Consider the following 20803-nt stretch of genomic DNA (forward strand, 5'->3'; position numbering starts at 1 on the left):
AGACCCATAGTTCCTTTTGGGGATATATGTACATATAATCTCTGAGTCGATTTATGCATGTCCGTCTGTCCATGTATTTTTGTTCGCAACGTACAGGTCGCATTTTTGTCCGATTCAGCTGAAAATTAAGGAATATAATTTTTTAGCCATAGGAAGAACGCTATTGCTTTTGATGAAAATCGGTTCAGATTTGGATATATCTCCCATATATATTTTCGCCCGATTTCAGGTATTTGCAGCACAAAACACGCTATACGTCCGATTTTGATGAAATTTGGAATGTTTGACTGAATTCGGTCTAGAAATAAGTATTCCAAATTATATCGAAATCGGTTCAGATTTGGATATAGCTCCCATATATATTTTCGGCCGATTTCCCGTATTTTCTGTACCAAACACGCTATATATTTCCGATTTTGATGAAATTTGGAATGTGTGACTGAATTCGGTCTGGAAATAAATTTGCCAAATTATATCGAAATCGGTTAAGATCTGGATATAGCTCCGATTTATATTTTACATATTCACAGTGGTGTAGGGAATCATATAGTCGGCCCGACTTTGATCCTTTCCTTACTGGTTATTATTGCCGTAAACCAGATGTTAGTTTAATTATTCTAGCGAAGATGTTGAATGGCGGGCTTTATCGGAACGTCATGTAGATAGTACATAGTCGTATTTTAAAGTAGTAGACAGAATCTACCAAGGAAAACATTTAAAAATTAGGAAGGGTTTAACAAAAACCTCGATGAAAATTGTTTACAATGATTAATTATTTATTTTTAAACATTTGCAATATTTCAAACTTTTCGTTAAGTGCAAAGTTGAATTCTGTTGTGTCGTTTAATTAAAAATAGATCTATTGACTGGTCCGGATGACTGCACATAACTAAGGTTCAACTGTATAATAGATCTCGCTTGCCAAAAAATAAAATAACATCAGGTTTTTAGGTTCATAGCAATATTAGTGTTAAACTTAAAATTGTTACCCTGTGTTTTGGGTATTTATAACACCCAAGAAACTCATGTGACGAAAAAAACAAAGAATCGTTAACTCACCTTATTTAATTAGAATAGTAAAATCCTAAAGACGTAGCCGGACTTCGAGGCAAATTAATCGATGGAAAATAAACAAACGAAGAATCACGAAGAAGACGATGATAATGAATTATGTTGATGATGATTGTGACTACGGTGTGACGACGACAAGACTGGTTTTAAAGTTTGTGGTCCAAAAGTCAAACCGAAAAGTGAAGCTGGATCAATGATTCGTCTAAGAAATGTTGTTGTACGCTTGAAGAGGGAGTTTAAATGAATGTTGTTATTGCTGCTCTGCGGCTGTGAGTAATTCCAATTCACAGTAATTCCACTTTTTAAAAATATTAACTTTAAGAATTTTAAATTATTTTACGTTACGTTGGCTTTACGTTTAAGTTGCAAATGCAATTGATGGCTGCTCGTTGGCTGATGGGAGATGTTTTAAGTGAAATTTAAAACTTTTATTTTTTCGTTATTACTTTTTATTTGCGTTTCTTTTTTATGTATTATTTCTTCTCCGTTTATTTTGTGGTTTCAAATCACTTCACATATTGATTGTAGTTGTTGATGTACAGATTCATTCTTAAGATCTTGGTTAGTATTATTTTTTCCAATTCTTACTTTTTTCTATTTATTTTCGTATTTAGATACGTTTACAATAACAAAAACAACAACTAATCGGACAACTGATTGTATTGCGCCCAGGTCGAATGCTGGCTTAACTTGGCTGTTTGGCTGTTGTTAGTTGCGGCTGGCTCTTCGTTAAACTTGTTTAGATACACTAATACTTGGGCATCACAATTTTCCCCATATGTAAGATATTGAAAAAGTTGAAAAAGATTTCTGATTCGACTTCTACTAAGTACTAGGTACCTACTACAACTAGGTATTATAACTTATTTTCAAAAATAAAATTGAAATTTTTAAAGCTTTTTTTAAATCTTTTAGATAAAAGGCAGCGGCATGATTGCACATTATTTGAATCTGAAATTCACTTCCGACTTGATTACATTTCAAAATGTTATTTTTAAAGCCGATGACTTTTTTTCTTCAACCAGATTTATTTTGCCTTCATGGCACTTGTTGTTGTTGCTGCCGCCGTTGTTGTTAATTATTGCACATTTTTTGTAATATTATTTTGATTCTGAATTTTATCGTTGGGTACTTATGCCCTGGCTTCGACGACAGACAGACACTAATAATAACACCGGGGCATTTGCCTTCAATTTTGTACCTGCTTATTATTTTGCTTCTTCTTCTCTTCCACTGGTTTGTTTTGCTTTTATCTTTCTTCTTTCTTTTCAACAAAAAACAGAATAACGACCACTCGAAAATTGATTAAAGAAAAACGTTAAAATTTGTAATTTTTTGTTGTTCACAACACGTTTTCAAGCCAAACTTCTACTTCTCATATTTTTGTTGTCGCGCTCAAACCACCGTTCTTCGTTCGTCCGCAACTACGAAATTATACATGTGTCTGCAGCGCGTCTCAAACGAAACTACTCTCTGCTACTAAAACTTGTTTTTGTGCGCCATTCTCCGGCACAACGCTGGGCAGAGGCAGGTTGTATATTGTAACAGCGCCGCCACGCCGCAGTCAACTTCACTCACTTGATGTCCCACCAAACGTTAGTCAGGTTAGTTCAATGGATTTTTACTTATTCGTAGTTATCTAGTTATCTGTGTGCACAGTCTGTCTCTCTGTATGTCAGTTACACGACTTGACTGTTGTTTTCTGTGCATTGTTTTTGTATTCTGTCAACATTTCAATGAAAAGGCGCGCTTCAACAAAGCATTCATGGTAGAGTTGTACAATCTAGTTCATTTGAAAGATCTAGTTCAATAGCTCAACTCTTTTAACTGAACTAGTTCAGTAATATAGTTCATAGTTTACTATCCAGTTCAATCATTCGGATCTGAATCGTTCACGTACTCGTACCGCCTGTTCATGTATGTCGCACGGAAGCCTGTACGAAAGGAAAGCAGTCACTCGCTTCCGTCTAAAAATGCGTTCATGTATTTGTACAACTATGTTCCATAAATGAGAGCCAAATGAGAAATGAAAACAAAATCCACATATACATACAAACATTGGAATATGTGTGATTTGTTTTGTTTGAAAAATAAAATGTGTCGGTATTTTGTACTATTTTATTTTATTGATTTCTTCAAAATAATGAATGAAAGCGCCATTGAAACGTATCTGTAAAATTTTTATTTTGTTTCAAGAATGTGTTGCATAAATTTGTTTTAAGATTTTCGGTGTTATTCGCGAGTTTACGTTCTACTCGGCAGCTACAAAGCAAGTGAGTGATTTTGACATTCTCTTTCTATAAGAGACAGTCCTTTCGAAATACATAAACCCAAATATAATGGAAAAGTGTACATTTACGTGTTATTTCGTAGGGCTTGTCGGTCGCATAGATTTTCGTTTCGACGGTGTTTACATGAACAGAAAATGATTTTTTTCCACTTCCGAAGCGCAAGAAACCTTTCGGTCGACATACATGAACAGGCTGTTAATCGTTCGCTTGATGAAAACACGTACATACATACACCAAATAGGAGCAAACTACAGAAACATTACATTTAGATATTTTTATTCCATTCGTAAAGAAAGATTAAGTTTGTATTTAGAATTCCAATTTAAGTGGTTGGTAAAAAATCTTTTTTGTGTGTGTAGAAATTATCACTGCGAAAAGTCTTTGCGTATGTTTGTTTTTTTTTTTATCCAAAACAAGGCACGCACGTTGTACGAGTATAGGTAATGGATTCGATAAATGTTCTTTATGTAGAAATTTCTTTTATTACAATGGGGGTTGACACTTCACATTGATCCAAAACATAAATAAACTCATTACATTACGAAGGCACCAATTGGCACAGAAGACGGCGTCACTTTATTCATAAGTGAATGACATGCTGAACTAGATTGTGAATCGTTCGTTCGTTGATCGTTCTTCGTGAATCTTTCGGTCGGCGCTCGGTGAGCTATTGAACTATAATGAACTATATCGACTGATCTAGTTCATACGCTCTTTTGAACGAATCGTTCAATTGAACTACTTCGTTCATGAACTATACAACTCTAATTCATGGACACACATATCCCATATAACACTTACACACATTTACATTTATTTGCACGTTATTTTCAGTTGTTCAATTGTTTTCAATTTAAAAAACTGTTGGTTGTCGCGTTCTTGTATTTGTAAGGTGTACTAAGTAGTTGTTGTTGATGTATTGAAATGTTGAACAAGCAACATTTCAATCAGAAATTAATATGTTGCCAACATGTATCCATTCAATTGATACATGTTTTATAACTGTTATACATATTGTGTAAAGAGAATATAGTAGCCACATACATTTTGAAATGTTTATAAACATTTATCTTTGTTGAAACTGGAAACACAAAATCTAACACTGTGCTTACACAGAGTTGTTTGCAACAGAAATTGCATCAATAGGGTGGTTTAAAAGTCAACGTCGGATTATTTTGGCGGCACCTCTCTAAAATTTTTCATCTTGTTTTTAAGATTGCCCAAGTTTGAGCACAATTGGAAGATGTTAACACGTGCTACTCGGGGCCTCAATGTTTTAAAAACCTCGATTTTTTGGCATCTGGCGAATTCGGCGATGCACAATGGTTCAGAAATCGATTTTCTTGGCCAAAACGCCAATTTTTTGTCGTCGCCGATTGTTAATTTCTATATTGGATTCGATAGTAAGTAAACATATTGAAAGTAAGGAAATCAACAAATTAAGTCAAAATATTGGAAGATGTGGACGTGGCGTGCTGCTAAAAACGAAAAATGTTCCTAATTTTGGAAAATATATTTCTGGAGAAAGGAACAGCTATTTCTCAGAAACTATAACAGATATTGTGTTCAAACTTTTTTTTTTTTGGTTAAGTAGGTTGGATTGTTATCTTTAAGAATTGTTTTAATAAATTGCCGTAGCGTTTAGATGTAGTTGGGTTTTTATTTTTCCTCAGGTAAATTTTAGTGAAATTCCAATTTTTGTGGACCAGAACTTTTAGGGAACCACATGGAACGTTTCGTTTTCGCAAAAAGATTCCTAAGAGTCTCTTCTTCCAGCCCATATAAACTTTTGTACCCGTTCCGTCCCGTAAACATGTGTTTTTTCTTACTTTTTTACACAAATGAATATTTGTTTTTGATAAATGTAACTGAGTTTTTATATAAGTTTTATAGTACAGTAGTTTTGACTTAGCTGCCAAAACAAGTTTTGCACACACTTTGTGGCAGCAAAACGAATTTCGCACTTATCTTTAGTATTTTTAGCTGCCAAAAAGTGGCAGATATCCGATTCACCCACCAAAGAAAATGCCAAAGAATTGACTCTTAAATGTGATAGTCAGCTTTACCTTTCCTGAGATCCGTGAAATACATCATCAAAAAAGTCTTTATTTTGCATCAATTCATAAATAAAATTAATTAATCTACAATTATTAACATTTGCTTCCACATCTTTCATTCAATTTTTGTTTGAAAGAAATGATAGTTAACTTTTCTTTGTGTGTTTGCAACAACCTGCAGAAGTAAACTAAAGGAAATATAATTCTCAACATATCGTCGGTGTCATGCTTAAGTGTTCCATACGCCATTTGCCTGTTTTGAGATAATCGCATTTTAAGGTTTTGCGTCACAACTGTGTGGAGCTGGCTAAAGCAAATATTTATATTTTTGACTTGAAATATTAATAATAGTATATAGAACATATTTGCAAAAATTTTAGAGGAATATGTATTGGAATATAAAAGTTATAGAGATTTTTTTAAAAAAAGAATTTTTGTCGATTTGTTCCATATCCGCACTTATGACACAAATGTGAAATATTGTAAATCACATGGAACGAAGTGACAAAAAAATTTTCCATCTTTGCCTCAATATATTAAATTCTTCTAAATCGAAAATTAAAATTCTGATTTGTGAAATGTGTTTTTAAACTTGTAAGTTTTTAAAAATTTTAATTTAATAACTGAAAAAGTTTATGCTTTCCCATCGATGCGTGGATATCTCGGAAACTAGAGCAGATAGGAGAAAGCCGACTAGAAATTCAGAAAGAGCATACCGGAAAACCCTAGAAACCACCTGTATCTCAAAAAGTCAAAAATGGCGTATGGAACACTTAAGCATGACACCGACGATATGTGTTCAAAATAGTTTTCTTCTGTTTGGTAAAAAATATATTTTTCTGTTTGGCAGTTGTCGCATGACGTGGTATAGTTTTTGGCTGGTAAATACAAAATTCTCAATGAAATTGGGTTATTCTTTCCAAATATTATTGGTAGTCAAATACAATTCGCAGTTATGGGATGACAGTAAAAGTGAAATTTACATTAAAAATTTGACAAAATTGCAAATATTTTTGTTTTTTTGGCAGAAAAATCAAATTCGCATTTTTGAAGTTGTGTGCGAAGAGTTGTCTTGTGACCACGATTTTAAAGACAGGCTTATACTTTGATATATTTAAATACTACTGGAATTCATAGTAAATTAATTCATAGTAATTTAATTGAGAAGGCTTTGTAAAAGACTTCCGTCAGTAAAAGTTTTCTTTTTGAAAAGAAAATTTTTATATGGGATTCGATTTGAAACTTTAAACTGAACAGAACAAAATTAAAGAAAATATTTGAAATTTAAGAAAAAAATATTAATTTGAGCAATAGATCCTTCCCACGGCCATTGTTTCTATTTTGGATGGGTGAAAGTATCCTTTTATTGAAATCCTTGCTGTTTTGCGATTAACCTTCAATTTGAATAAGGCTGAAATTCATAAAATTGTGGTCAAATATTATTTCTGTGCTGATTTCCTGAAAATTTTAAAATTTGATCTGAAGAAGCATTAATCGAACGGTCCATCCAATTTAAATTCCCAAATAAATTTTAAGGGCAAATTTCAATTATTGTGAGAATTCAAGAATCAAACATTTTAAAAAGATACAATGATCAAAAACAGAAAAGAAGAAAAAAACATCCAAAATGAAATGAAGCCCGAAAGGAAAAGTTTCTCCTAAATACACAACTCTGTAATAGAAATAAAAAAGTAAAAGGTTCAACATTTTTCTTTGTTCACCTTTATATTTCGAGCTGACGATTGAAGTTTGGGTATAAAAAGTTTTTTGTTGAAGAAGTTATTGAAAAACAAGTGAGCCAAGGCTATAGTCGGGTCGGGGCCGACTATGTAATACCCTACACCACTACCCCTGTTCATAAGCTTTTGACTAATAATATTCAAAATATTAAAATTGGGATAGCTTAGCGCCTTTGCTCTGAATGTCTTAATTAACACAGGTCAATTTTTTTGAAACGCATTTAAGTGCATCGACAGTACAACCCAAATAAAAAATGGAAAAGTGGGATGTATGCCAACCATCAATAGGCTTCTTTCTGTGTTAGACCCCCATCAACCCCCAAAATTTCGTGAGGATCCGATCAAAATTTCGTAGTGTGATTGCACAAAAATGGAAAAAGGGATGCATTACCGACTATTGCGATATCTCTGTTGTTTGACCACCTATGACAACCTACTTCACATCGTTGTAAAGGTGATATTTTCTACTTTCTTCGTCAGGTTTTGCTTTCGATATACCTCCCACAGAAGGGAGATATTAACTTTTAAATAAAACGTTGGCCTTTTTTTAAATATTTTTTGTCACATTCCGACCCCTGAATAATATCCGACCATTATCAAAAATCAAAAGGTTTTTCCTCTGTGGGACCCCCAATAACACCCAAAATTTCGTGACGATCCAATTAAAATTGCGACCTGTAGCGTGATTCCCAAAAAAGTGGAAAATGGGATGTATAACCGACTATTGCGATATCTCCGTTATTTGGATACCTACGCCATTGTAATAATGGGATTTTTTACTTTCATTGTCAGACTTTGCTTTTGAAAGGTCCGGAACCAAAGCTGTGATATTCGTCATTATTATTAAAATCGCAAAAATGAAAAGTTGTGTTCTATTAGCGGCTTTTGCGATATCTTCGTTGTTTGACCACCTATGACAACCTACGTAACATCGTTGCAAAGGTGATATTTTCTACTTTTATCAGCAGGTTTTGCTTTTGATATACCCCTTTTAGAAGCAGAGATATTCGCTTTGAAATAAAACGTTGACTTTTTCTCCAAATAAGTTTTTTGCCCATTCCGACCTCTGAATATTATCCGACCATCACCAAAATCAATAGACTTCTTTCTCTGTAGGATCCCCATTAGCCCCCAAAATTTCGTGACGATCCGATTAAAATTGCGACCTGTAGCGTGATTTCCAAAAAAGTGGAAAAAGGGGATGATCACCTACGCCGACCTAGTTTACATCATTGTAAAGATGGGATCTTCTACTTTTACAGCCAGGCTTTGTTTTTTGAAAGTCCCCAGCCAAAGCTGTGATATTCGTCATTATAATTAAAATTGCAAAAATGAAAATTTGGGTTTTATTTGCGACTATTGTGATATTCGTTGTTTGATCACCTACGAGAACCTACTTTACATCACTAGAAAGGCGATACTTCTACTTTTATTGTCAGGTTTTGCTTTTGGTATACCCCGTATAGAAGCTGAGATATTCGCTTTGGAAAAAACGTTGTCTTTTTATCCACATAAGTTTTTAGACCATTCCGACCCCTAAATATTATCCGACCATCACCAAAATCAATAGGCTTCTTCCCCTCCTGGACCCCCATCAACATCCAAAATTTCGTGACGATCCAATCAAAATTGCGACCTGTAGCGTGATTACAAGGTTTAGATGGACAGACGGACGGACGGACACACATAGCTAGATCGACTCAGCTCGTCGAGACATTCATTTTGGTATATATAAGTATGGGTCTACGACCATTATTTCGATGCGTTACAAACTTTTTGGCCAAAACCAACTTATAATACCCTCCCCACATAGTGGTGTAGGGTATAAAAATACACTCCGTCAGACTGACTGATTTCTTCTCTGCTTCATTAAACTGGCCCACTGTCAATTAAATTCAATATACAGCATTATGTCGATAACATAAATATTCTTTATACAAACTGTTATACAGACTGTTATTAACAGTGAACATTCAATTTCAAAGAATTCATGTATATTTAAAATGTTTCTTGACATCTCACAGCAATTTTTGGTCGACATCAGCTCACAAGCAACATTTAACATCAACTTACCTAGCCTCACTTTACAGTACAATGAATGCTCCATAAACAATTCCGGTTAGTTTTTGTTTTGTTGGGTTTCTTTGGAAATTCGCCGGTATTTTGTGTTTTATTTTTGTCCTTTTTCGTATCGGCTTTCAATGTGTATATGTACATAACAAGTCCTGCGGGTTGTAGTTGTTGTTAGTGTACATAGCCTGTTGTTAGTATTTTATTATGTGTGTGACAGTAAGGACATGGCGAGAGTGTGTGTGGCAGAGATTTTCGTTGTCAGGTCCAGACATCGCAGTAACACCGGCACAGTCTGTGTGAAGTCACAAAATAAACAGGAAGATAATTGATAAGATGTATGAGTACATACATACATCCTAGTTACAGTGGAAGGAATTCGTATAGGTGATTTCAGAAGCGGAAGGGTTGAATACAAACTTTATCACTAACTATATTACTAAGCATTATAAAAAAAGATAAGGATAAATTCTTGTGAAAAAGGAGCTATTTCTTTTATCAAAAAGTTATGAAGATAAAACATCCATTATATTTATGTGCATTCAGTTGGACAACTTAATTTTTACAAAAGATGTATTCTTTAAAATCTCGCGATTTTTAGTTTTGGCCTAAAACTTTGTAACATAGTGAAATAATATTCTTTTATTATTTATTTTATTATATTTCTGGATCCGCCCGGTGTCAATCTAAACCTTACAATCGCTTGGTTAAGATCGGAAAGTATTTAGGGGTAAAAACTGACTAAAAATTGTGTATGGAATTTCAGAAAATTTTTAATCTATCAGGCTCAGGTTTTTACTCATTGAGATTCCAAAATACCAAGTCACTTCCGCTTCAGAAGGAAAATGTAACAAAACACGTTAAAAGATCTCATATCGTTGTTCTTTCCAAAACATGGTCCAATATTTACAATTTGAGGTTTCGGATCCCCTGAAAACAATCAATACCAACAAATACAGCAATTTGACCCAAAATCTTTCGAAATCTAGATAATTGGGAAATACACTAAAACCTTAATATACATACATACATATATGATTTTTTACGAGTAAGTTTTCAATCTTCTAGGACAACAAAAAATTCCAATCAACTAAAAAAGCTTAAGTCGAGTGGTACCATCATATGGGGTCTATACAAAAACGTGGAGCTATACTGTCTGATTTTTTGCAGGACAAAATGTATAGATTTTTTAAGTTTTCGGATTTTTTCTTGGAAACGTTGTATCTAATCAAAAAGTGTCTAAAGCAAGTATTGTAGACAGAAGAATTTTCTACAAGTTTTGTCTTTTTTTCCTTTTGTCTTTTTTTCCTAGATGGAAGCATTCTTGAGATATAGCGGTCCTAAAAAACACATCATTTATAAAACGCACATATTCAGGTGAAACGACTAAAATTACCGGAGTAATTGGTATTGGCCAAAAAATATATGTTTCGTTGAAGACTGAAATTATACCTATCTTTTACAAAAATTCCAATAAAATCGGTGTGTGTTTAGTGGAGTTAATCCATGTTAAAGTCATTTTATGCAAAAATAGCCCGTTCAACTCACATGTGTAATCGGAAGCTCAGCGGGAACGATCCAAACGAAAACTCTCCGATTTTTTTGAAATTTTGTCAAAAGGTAGGGTTTGTTGCGCTGATAAAGGAAATGTATAATTTTAATGGGCGGCGTATTCGGCTCGCCGGTTATTTGACCCGAAAGGCCAGATTTAAAATCGCGTAAGACCCGGTTCTACTGAACCGATTATTGCAAAGTGGATTTGTTATTTTAACTGGTGCGTCTCATGATGTTCTTACGCGGCTTAGTTCTTCCCATGTGTAATTTGACACTTATATCACGATATCTCAAGAATGGTGACTCCTACTGAAAAGTCATAAAGATCATTAAGCAAGTTATGAGTATTTCTTTGCATATAGTTTATACAGAATTCGACTTTTTTCAAGGCCCGATATCTCTGGAACCGTAAGTAAAAAAAATCTGAAAATATACTAAAATGTTTTGCTGGTGAGCAGCATCACCACAGCAAAAAATAAAGGAAATCAAGAACCTCATTTTGAAATAGTGTCCGATTTCACCTAGAAATCCCCATATACTTTATAGGGTCTCCAACAAATATTTCGATGTGTAACAAACGGAGTGACAAATTTAATTTAATATTATGGTGGAGAGTATAATAACAAGTAAAAATTCATCAGTCGGCTTTGCCGACAGAGATATACCCTCAGCATGCGTGACATTTGAACTTGCCGAACATAGTCCATTATGGAAGTGAATCTGATTTTGGGAGTCATATCATTTCGATAGATATCGAACCCACTTGTCATTTCAGTGGGTCTTCGTATATGTTTTGGACTTGTCAACGAAAAACATAATATCGCTTTAAACAGGACCACAACGAATAGTATTGGTATACATTTCCGAAGGATCTTCGGATCAGATCCTATATGGACCATTTTAGAAACTAAACTAAATTTGGATAAAATATTAAAAGATCCTAAGTTGGGCCAATTTGAACTGAAACTATGTTTGGACAAAATATGACGAAGGCCAAATATTGGACCAAATCGGTTGATCAGATCGAGAGTTATAGTGCTTTCCAGCCGCTACCTATGGTGCTATAGGAGTTTTTTACACCTTTCGGACCGTTTTATCAAGAAGTATGTACTTGCCCCTGATAAAACTATTACCGTCGTAATTGAGGCAGCGAATGAAAGTGTCCCCAACAAAAATCAAAGTGATCCGAGAGCAGGTCTTAAAGTCAACTTATCCGAAATTTTGCGTGGAAGGTACCGGAAAGAGTGGACAAATATTGTTTATATTGGAACCTTATCTATATCTGGTAGATATATTAGGATGCCTGAACTATGGACCAAGGCGGTAACTCCCTTCAAGAGTTAGTGTGCTCACAATTTTTCCGAACCTTTTTTAAGTTTGTGGGGGAGGTACATGAAGGAGTGGACCGATGTGGCTTATCTTCGAACTTAAACTAAGTTTGGACAAAATATTGCGACGGCCAAACTTTGGACCGGGTCGGCAAATCCGTCCGAGAGTTATCTTGCGCTCCATCCACTACACACAGTGTCAGAGGTCCTTTTTGCATCTTTCAGGCTATTTTCTCAGGAAGTATGGACTTGCCCCTGATGAAACATGTACCGCCGCATGGGAGGCAGTGAGTACAAGTTGTTACAACAAAAATCGAAGCTATTCGAGAGCAGGCCCTAAACTGAACTTATCCGAAAATTTGCGTGGGAGGTACCCGAAGGAGTGGGCCGATTGGGTCCATATTGAAACCTCATATAAGCCTGGTAGAAGTTTCACCATGTGCAAAGTATGGACCATATCGGTTACTCCCTTCAAGAGTTATCGTGCGCACAAATTTTCCGAACATTTTCGAACTTTTGTGGGGGAGGTACCGGAAGGAGTGGACCGATGTGACCCATCTTCGAACTTAAACTAAGTTTGAACAAAATATTACGAAAGCCAAATTTTAGACCGAATCGGTTGATCAGTTCAAGAGTTATCGTGCGCACCAGCCAGCCAGCCAGACAGACGGACAGACATGGCTAAATCAACTCCAAATTGTCTGAAACACATTTCGTCCAAACATACTTGGGGTCTAAAACCATTATTTCGATGAGGCACAATTTGCCCGTATGAAATTATATATACTCTCGTTAGCATAAATGCTGAGGGTATAAAAATGTGCTTATTAAATCTAAAACTATGTAAAAGCCCCCTATTGGTGCACTTAACCTATATGGATAGTTTTTTGCGAATAAGTTTTCTATCTTCTGGGACAACAAAATTCCAATTATCAAAAAAGCTTAAATCGGGTGGTACCTTAATATGGGGGCTATACCAAAACGTGGACCTATACTGTCTGATTTTTTGCACGGATATTTGTACATGTTTTTTTTTTTTTGATTTCGTAGTATTTTTTAAAAACAAAATTTTCAAAGTGGTTTGGGCGGAAACTTTTCTACAATAAAATGGAATGAATCTTATTTTAGGTTTTAATAGGCAAAAGTTCAATCCTTCTCACTACAGGAAATCATTTTGAGAAAAAGTGTCAAAAAGTCATAACTAGACATCGGATTTTGCATATACGAAGATTCTGATTGGACCAAAATTCATTTCAAAGAAATCTAAATTCAATGGCAGGGTCATATTTCGTATTTATTTTGCATATTTGCATATTTTGCATATGCATAAAATATGCAAAATATGCAAACAGATTTTGGCCGAAAACCGTCATAAAAGTCATAAAATTGTCATTTAAAGTTGGAAAAACCATCAAAAAATATATAACAGTGTTCTAAACTAAGACTGTTGACCGTATAACGTCGATTTTTTCAGCAGATTAACTTGTTATTGAGACCATTTACGACAGTGTGGTGTAGGGTATAGAAATACTACTTGCCCGTATTACGCATTTAATTAAAAGCTATTCTGTTCTTAACATTTCTTGCTGAACAACAAAGTACGTAAGTGTTACTGAATTCGAGACAGTAAACCCAATGTCCCGAAAAAGGCCTTAGGGCAAAAATGGAGTCTATTAACAAAAAAAACTTTTTTCTTCCTATATTATCAAATTTTTGCGAATGAAAACGAATATATTTTACTTTATTATGGCGAAGATCTATTTTAATATTAATTTTAATTCATTTCTCGTTGGAGTCGAGCTTAATGACCGTTGATGTTTGCAAGTGAAAAGGGAAAGTCGAAGATTCGAACCCACACAACCACCACTATGTGACATGTTTCGCCTTTTGTAGAGACTCATCAGACACATCGGCCGTGGAATGGCATCGCTATCCATCAAACATTTCCTTTTTCAAATGCACTTTTGTGTTTACAAAGATGGACATTTGTACATTCATTGTATGGCTTCAACGACAAACGCTTACATTTTGTTTGCAGTTAAAGTATAATCTCTTGACCAACAACTAAGTATCACTTGTAATTATGCCTGGTAAACCTTTTTCTAGGAATTTCGGTAGTTGATTTTTGTAAGTTTGGATCGATTATTTCTGGAGAAATTTCTATCTTTGCTTTGTTAAGATTTTTGTCGTCTTTTGGATCTTTACGGCGTTTTGCACTATCAGATCAAACAATGCCAGGCCAATAAGTTCAGGACTAATGTACCACATATGATTTATTTATTTTGTTATTTCCTTTATCTGATATTTGTTTGTGAATGCCTTTCGTATTAAGTAAATCTTCAATGCGGTTTAGGTCTTGTTTTGGACCTAAAAATATTTCTGAATATTGTTTTCACTATTTTTTGTATTAAACTCAATCTATTGTCTCCATTTCTTTTTAAGCTATTGATAATGTTTACCCAATATATCCTATATTATATCTATATAAACATTATCATGTTCATTATACGTCTTGTACAATCAATAACCCAAACACTCACTTATGATACTCAGTTGTTGTCGTGTGGGATACCAAATAAATAAATAAAATAGAAAAAAACATTCTGGGGGCGTCCAGTCTCGAACGATTTAAACGCAAGGTGCTTCTACGGTCTCTTTTTCTTGGGAAGTGGGTTGGGCAGTAGTTTTAAAACACTCTCGCCTACTTCGTACTTGGATTTGTCAATCGCAGACTATTCTTATAGAAATCGCTTGAATATGTTTGGTTGATGTCCGGATGTGCTTCCAAACTTGCAGTAAAAAATCACTCTCAACATTTTTCTAACGAGTTTGTACGGTGGTACAGAAGCTCTCGGCCTAATATCTGCTCGAGCTGGTGAGACCCCATTTTTCTAGGCATTTGTACACTGCTAGTTCTTGTTTCTCCTATGAGCTACTGTCAGTTTCAGGAACGCCTAGGAGTTGTTTTTTACCCCCATGTGATACCAGAACAGCAACCCGTTTTTCTTCTCTGTTTTGAGAATATTTGGTAATAGTTTTCCATGCCAGTGCACACAAATAGCCTCGTTCCTTGAAGCTGTTGAGTTTATTTTTCGCGGTTTATTCTCCGCTGTTCACGGATAAAGCTTCTAGAGATCTTATATTTGTAGGGATCCTCTCCGATAGCTTCTACTGTAGCCATAGTGATACTAGTAACGTTCCTAAAGACCTTACAGGGGTCCAGCACCAATGACAATTGCATAGTTACGATTTTCTTGAAGCCACGCTTGATTGTTTTCGGGACAGATGGTTCTTCAGATTCTACGATACGTTTAGCATCAAAACAAGACCTATACCTCATTGAAAATGTATTGAAATATGAAAACGTTGACACACAAATTTCAGAAAAAGGAAATAACAACATAATTAATAATCTGTGGTATCTTAGTCCTGAACTTGCTGACCTGGCATTGTTTGATCCAACGGTGCAAAACGCCGTAAAGAGCCAAAAGGCGACAAAATCTTAACAAAGCAAATATTTAAATTTCTTCAGAAATATTCGATCCAAAATTCCAAAAGAGCAACTGCGAAAATCCTAGAAAAAGGTCTGGCATATTTCTTGTTGTTCAAGAGATTAAACATTAACTTGCGAACTACATAGCAGTCAGCTGTACTTCAAGTAGTCAGCTGTACCCAGAAAGCTCCAAAAGCACATGATATCTGACTCTCGAATAAATTTAATTTAGAACAAAATGTAAAAGACATTTGTTTTCATTCCAAAAATTGATAAAAAAAATTAATAGTCTCCATTTTCGCACAAAGGCGTACCCAGTCACGTTTTTCAGGACATGGGCTTTATTATCTCGAATTCTGTAATACTTACGTAGTTTGTTGTTCAGCAAGAAATGTTCAAAACAAAATGGCCTTTAATTTAATGCTTAATATGGACAGAAAGCTTTAACGATTCCAGAGAAATTTGCCGCCGAAATCGCTAAAAATCGCACATGTTAACATATTCCAATTGTGCTCAAACTTTGACAGTCTTAAAATCTGACCAAACTAAAAACTTTATGCGGTTGCCGCCTTAAAAAATCCGACATCGATTTGTTCCCTTTGAACAATAACCAGCCCAACGCTACAAATTATAACAAAGAAACTATTGAATTTTACATAGAACGTTTGATATTTTATCAAATTTTATATTTTTGCCATACTTCTATACCCTACACCACACTTTCGTAAGAGGTCTCGATAAAACAATAGTCTGCTAAAAAATTGACGTTAAACGGCCAACTTTCTTAATTCAGAACATTTTGAAGATTTTTGACGGTTTTTCTAACATTAATTGACAATTTTACGACTTTTATGGCGATTTTCGGCCAAAGACTGTTTGCATATTTTGCATATTTTTTGCATATTTTGCATATTTTTGGGCATATTTTTTTGCATATTTTTTGCATGTTTTTGATATGGCACCAATATCGAAAAATTTACCCTTAAACGCCTAGATCCAAAATTTGAGTCCAATCGGATGAGAAATAAAAAACATGCAAAAATCCGATGTCTAGTCATAATCCTAGTGAACAATCTTTTTAAATCTTGTACAATGCTTGTCATTTATTAACGACACTAATTCTGCGCCTAAGGGTATGCTATATTTAATTTTACCTATAGTTCATCATTGTTGTCTTCGCTAACAAATGGTAGACTTTTTGATGTTCAACGTGCACTGTACAACACCGAATATAAAACTTGGGAGATATCTTAAACAGAGCTCCCTTTTGAACTTTTTTGGAATCAGACCACGTAGTATCATAGACTAATGAATTGTAAAAACTTCTCCTCAGAATATTTTATGGTGGAGTTAATAAAAATTTCGGCCCGGCCGAACTTAACGCTTCTTTACATGTTTTTTGATAACACTGTGCAACATTTTTAAGGTGATCTTGTGCAAACAATTCGAACTGAGGATTTTTTGAAAGTACAGACCCAAACGACAAGAAACCCTAGTTGGGTTTTGTTGTGTCAGATCCAGCTCGGATTTTATGGCCCCATTTAAACATGGTTAAATATTGAGTTTTTAATAAAATTCGGGGCTATATCTCTGAAACCAATGCGAATCTTCTTTTGACCTCTGAAGCAAATTTGTAGATAAGGACAAGAATAAAATATTTGGAGAAATAATGAACTCGAAAAACTACATTTTTTGCCTCAAATTTAAAAATATATGCAAAAATTCCACAATTTTTATACCTTTCGCACCGTATCTCCAAAACCGTTAATTTTTTCTGAATATTTTCTTTTATTCCCTGGAATGTAATACACAACTCTTCAGAACATGTCACCGTTGTTTTCAGTACATTTTTATACCCTCAGCCTTTAGGCTAAGGAGGGTATATACACTTTGATACGATGAAAATGTGCCTCATCGAAATAATGGTTTTAGACCCCAAGTATGTTTGGACGAAATGTGTTTCAGACAATTTGGAGTCGATCTAGCCATGTCCGTCCGTCTGTCTGTCTGTCTGTCTGTCTGTCTGTCCTGCTGGCTGGAGCGCACGATAACTCTCGAACGGATGAACCGATTCGGTTCAAATTTTGGCTTTCGTAATATTTTGCCTAAACTTAGTTTAAGTTCGAAGATGGGCTATATCGGTCCAGTCCTTCCGGTACCTCCCCCACAAAAGTTCGAAAATGTTCGGAAAATTTGAGGGCACGATAACTCTTGAAGGGTTTAACCGATTTGATTCATACTTTGCCCATCGTGAAATATATACCAGACTTAGATGTGGTTCCAATATGGACTCAATCGGTCTACTCCTTCTGGTACCTCCCACACAAAATTTTAGATAAGTTCAGTTTAGGACCTGCTCTCGAATAGCTTTGATTTTTGTTTTAGCAACTTCTATTCACCGCCCCCTACACGACGGTAAAAGTTTCATCCGGGGCAAGTCCATACTTCCTGAGAAAATAGCCTGAAATTTGCCAAAAACCCCTATGGCACCGTGTGAGGTGGTTGGAGCGCAAGATAACTCTCGAACGAATCTGACGATACGGTACAAAATTTGGCCTTAGTAATATTTTGTCCAAACATAGTTTAAGTTCGAAGATAAACCATATCGGTCCACTCCATCAGGTACCTCCCCCACAAAATTTCAAAAATGTTCGGAAAAATTGTTCGTACTGTAACTTTTGAAGGGAGTGGCCGAATTGGTCCATACTTTACACATCTTAATATATCTACCAGATATAGATCAGGTTCAAATATGGACTATATTTGTCCACGGATAAGTTCACTTTAAGACCTGCTATCGAATCACTTTGATTTTTGTTGAAGCAACTTGCATTCGCTGCCTAAATTATGATGGTAAAAGTTTTTTAGGGGCAAATCCACGCTTCTTAAGCAAACAGCATGAAGGGAGTAAAACCCCCCTAGTGGCACCATATGTAGTGGCTGGAGATCGACTTCCATAATGGTCAATGTCGATCCATTCCTTTAAGTATTTCCTCCGCTCTTTAATCTAATCAATATTTTTGTCGGTTCATACGTCCAAATATTTTAAAACCCTCTAAATACATACGTTTTTTGGGAAAAATTGTTTCAATATACACATGCTGAGGGTATATCTCTGTCGGCCAAGCCGATTGATACTTTTTTTACTTGTTCAAAGACGATTTAATAAAAATGTCAATAATTAAGTGAAGTCCGAAATGCGATAATAAACTGCTGATGTGAACTGTGTTTGAAATACACGTAAAAGATATGATGCAAAATACCACTGAAATAATATGAAGTAAGCTTTTAGAGTTTCAGAATGTTCTAAAGAATTGTTGAGAACTTTATCTGGAAGATTTTTGCAAAAGGTTACTTGGTTCAACTCCCAATAGTTTAGCCGATACTGACCAGAATTTCAGCAATTATGTAAAATTTTCTATATTTTATAGATTTCAATGCCATACATGGAGTTTTTCTTATGTGGTTTTTTCAAAAGATAAGTTCTACTAGTTTAGGGCTACAATATTGCTAAAGACAGCAAGGCCAAATTCTTATTCGTTTCTGGGATAAAGGCCTAATAAATGCAAAAAAGTGTAGATTTAGCCCGGTTTAGATGAGGCCATAAAATCCGAACTGGATCTGACAGGACAAAACCCTACTAGGGTTTTTGTAGTCTAAATATGTACTTTCAAAAAATGCATACTAGAAGTTGTTAGCATTTTCAGTGTTGCATAGTGTAATCCAGACGCGCAACAAGATATTATTCAAAACTCATAATAGGATAATAGAACCCGTGATTTTACATTGTCTAATGTTTATCTCATCAGTGGGCTCCTCATAAAAACGTATTTTTTGCGTGTAAAATTTACAGGTGTCATTCAATTCTAATCGGTCCTTCCGCCTTTGAATCCATCCACTAAAAAGGATAACTTGAAAATAGGAAAATCTGCAAAAATACATTTTGACAAATCCGCGTACTAAGCCGCGATTTTCTTTAAAAAATTTTACATATATGGAATCCTTTAAGCGCGATTATAATATTTGGGAAAACGTGTGGCATAAATTACAGAGATTCGCCAGTAATGTGGGTCTTTTACCCAAAATAGAATGTGGAGGCACATCCGCAAAGAGATTGATTCGCTATATCAAAATTGGTGAGCACCAAATGATTTTAACTAATTCGCGATTGACAGGCTTTTTAATTTTCATATTTTTGGAATGATTGTAATTTCTTAATTTCCTATCCTTATAAGTTATCACAGCAAGCAACTAAGCTTTCACGATGGTAAACCATATTTCTTGATGAAGTTTTAGCCGTAAATTATTTATTTTTTATTTATTTATTATAATATTAACAATGTAGTTAATACACTGTTAATAACAGATGAAATAGCATTGGCTACAATGGCCATCAGCTAAAGCCGTAAATTATTGTATGGGATTTTAGCGAAATAGTTTTAGAACTCCCAAATATTTTTTTCTAATTTTTCGAATCAAACCAAAAAATATATTTGCAACAAGGGGAGGATAAACTGGATTTACTTCAAGATTTTTTTATTATTTGCTGATTTTTCGCGAAAATAAAAATAAATTTAGTAAATATTTAACATCAACAAATAGATATGGAATGCTGTTAGCGATTTATGCATGAATTTTCTCATAAAAATAAATAAGACATTTTTAAATATTTTTTTTAATAAAAATAAAAACCGCTATAAATTTTTCTGGTATCGTCCAATTTTGTGAAAGCGAACGGATTTGAAACCAAAATTTTTTCTTTTCCGTTTTTTCGAAATCCCTTTCAGGCAATTTGGAGTCGATTTAGCCATGTCCATCTGTCTGGCTTTCTGGCTGGCTGGTGCGCACGATAACTCTCGAACGGACCTTAGGACGCCGCCCACAACAAATTTCGGAAAAGTGCAGGTAGAACCTCCTCTCGAATAGTTTTGATTTTTCTTGCAACAGGCTGCACTCAAGGCCCCAACAAGTCCATACTTCTTGAGAAAATGGCCTGAAAACTGTAAAACCCCTACGGCTCTATGTGTAGTGCCTGGTGCGCAATACAACTCCCGAACCGAATACTGCGTTGGTCCACACTTTGCATATCGTAATATTTCTTCAAATATTAGATGAAATTCGAATATGGTGCTTATAGGTCCACTCCTTCCGGAGTGTCCGAACAAATATATGTTTGCAACATTTTGTAACATATCTCAAT

The 20803-nt window shown here is 34.8% G+C and overlaps 1 protein-coding gene and 1 long non-coding RNA gene across 3 annotated transcripts in view; one reads left to right on the forward strand and one right to left on the reverse strand.

Annotated features, from left to right (window-relative positions):
- The window catches only part of kmr (pleckstrin homology domain-containing family A member kramer), a 397594-nt gene extending 395010 nt beyond the window's left edge, over window positions 1-2584 (reverse strand). Inside the window, exons 1-2 of one of the 2 annotated variants that reach the window (XM_073958765.1) lie at window positions 1428-2571; window positions 1060-1293 (exon numbers count right to left, since the gene is read on the reverse strand). The gene's annotated coding sequence lies outside the window, so the exon portion shown is untranslated. Of the gene's footprint in view, window positions 1-1059 lie in introns of both variants that reach the window. The other variant, XM_073958769.1, reaches the window with a different exon arrangement.
- Window positions 1-20803, forward strand: part of LOC141388664 (uncharacterized) — a 274677-nt gene that overhangs the window by 167154 nt on the left and 86720 nt on the right. The window lies entirely within an intron of this gene.

Source organism: Musca autumnalis, unplaced genomic scaffold, assembly GCF_047663935.1.
Source record: "Musca autumnalis isolate F117 unplaced genomic scaffold, ASM4766393v1 scaffold_1, whole genome shotgun sequence".
Classification (NCBI taxonomy): domain Eukaryota; kingdom Metazoa; phylum Arthropoda; class Insecta; order Diptera; family Muscidae; genus Musca; species Musca autumnalis.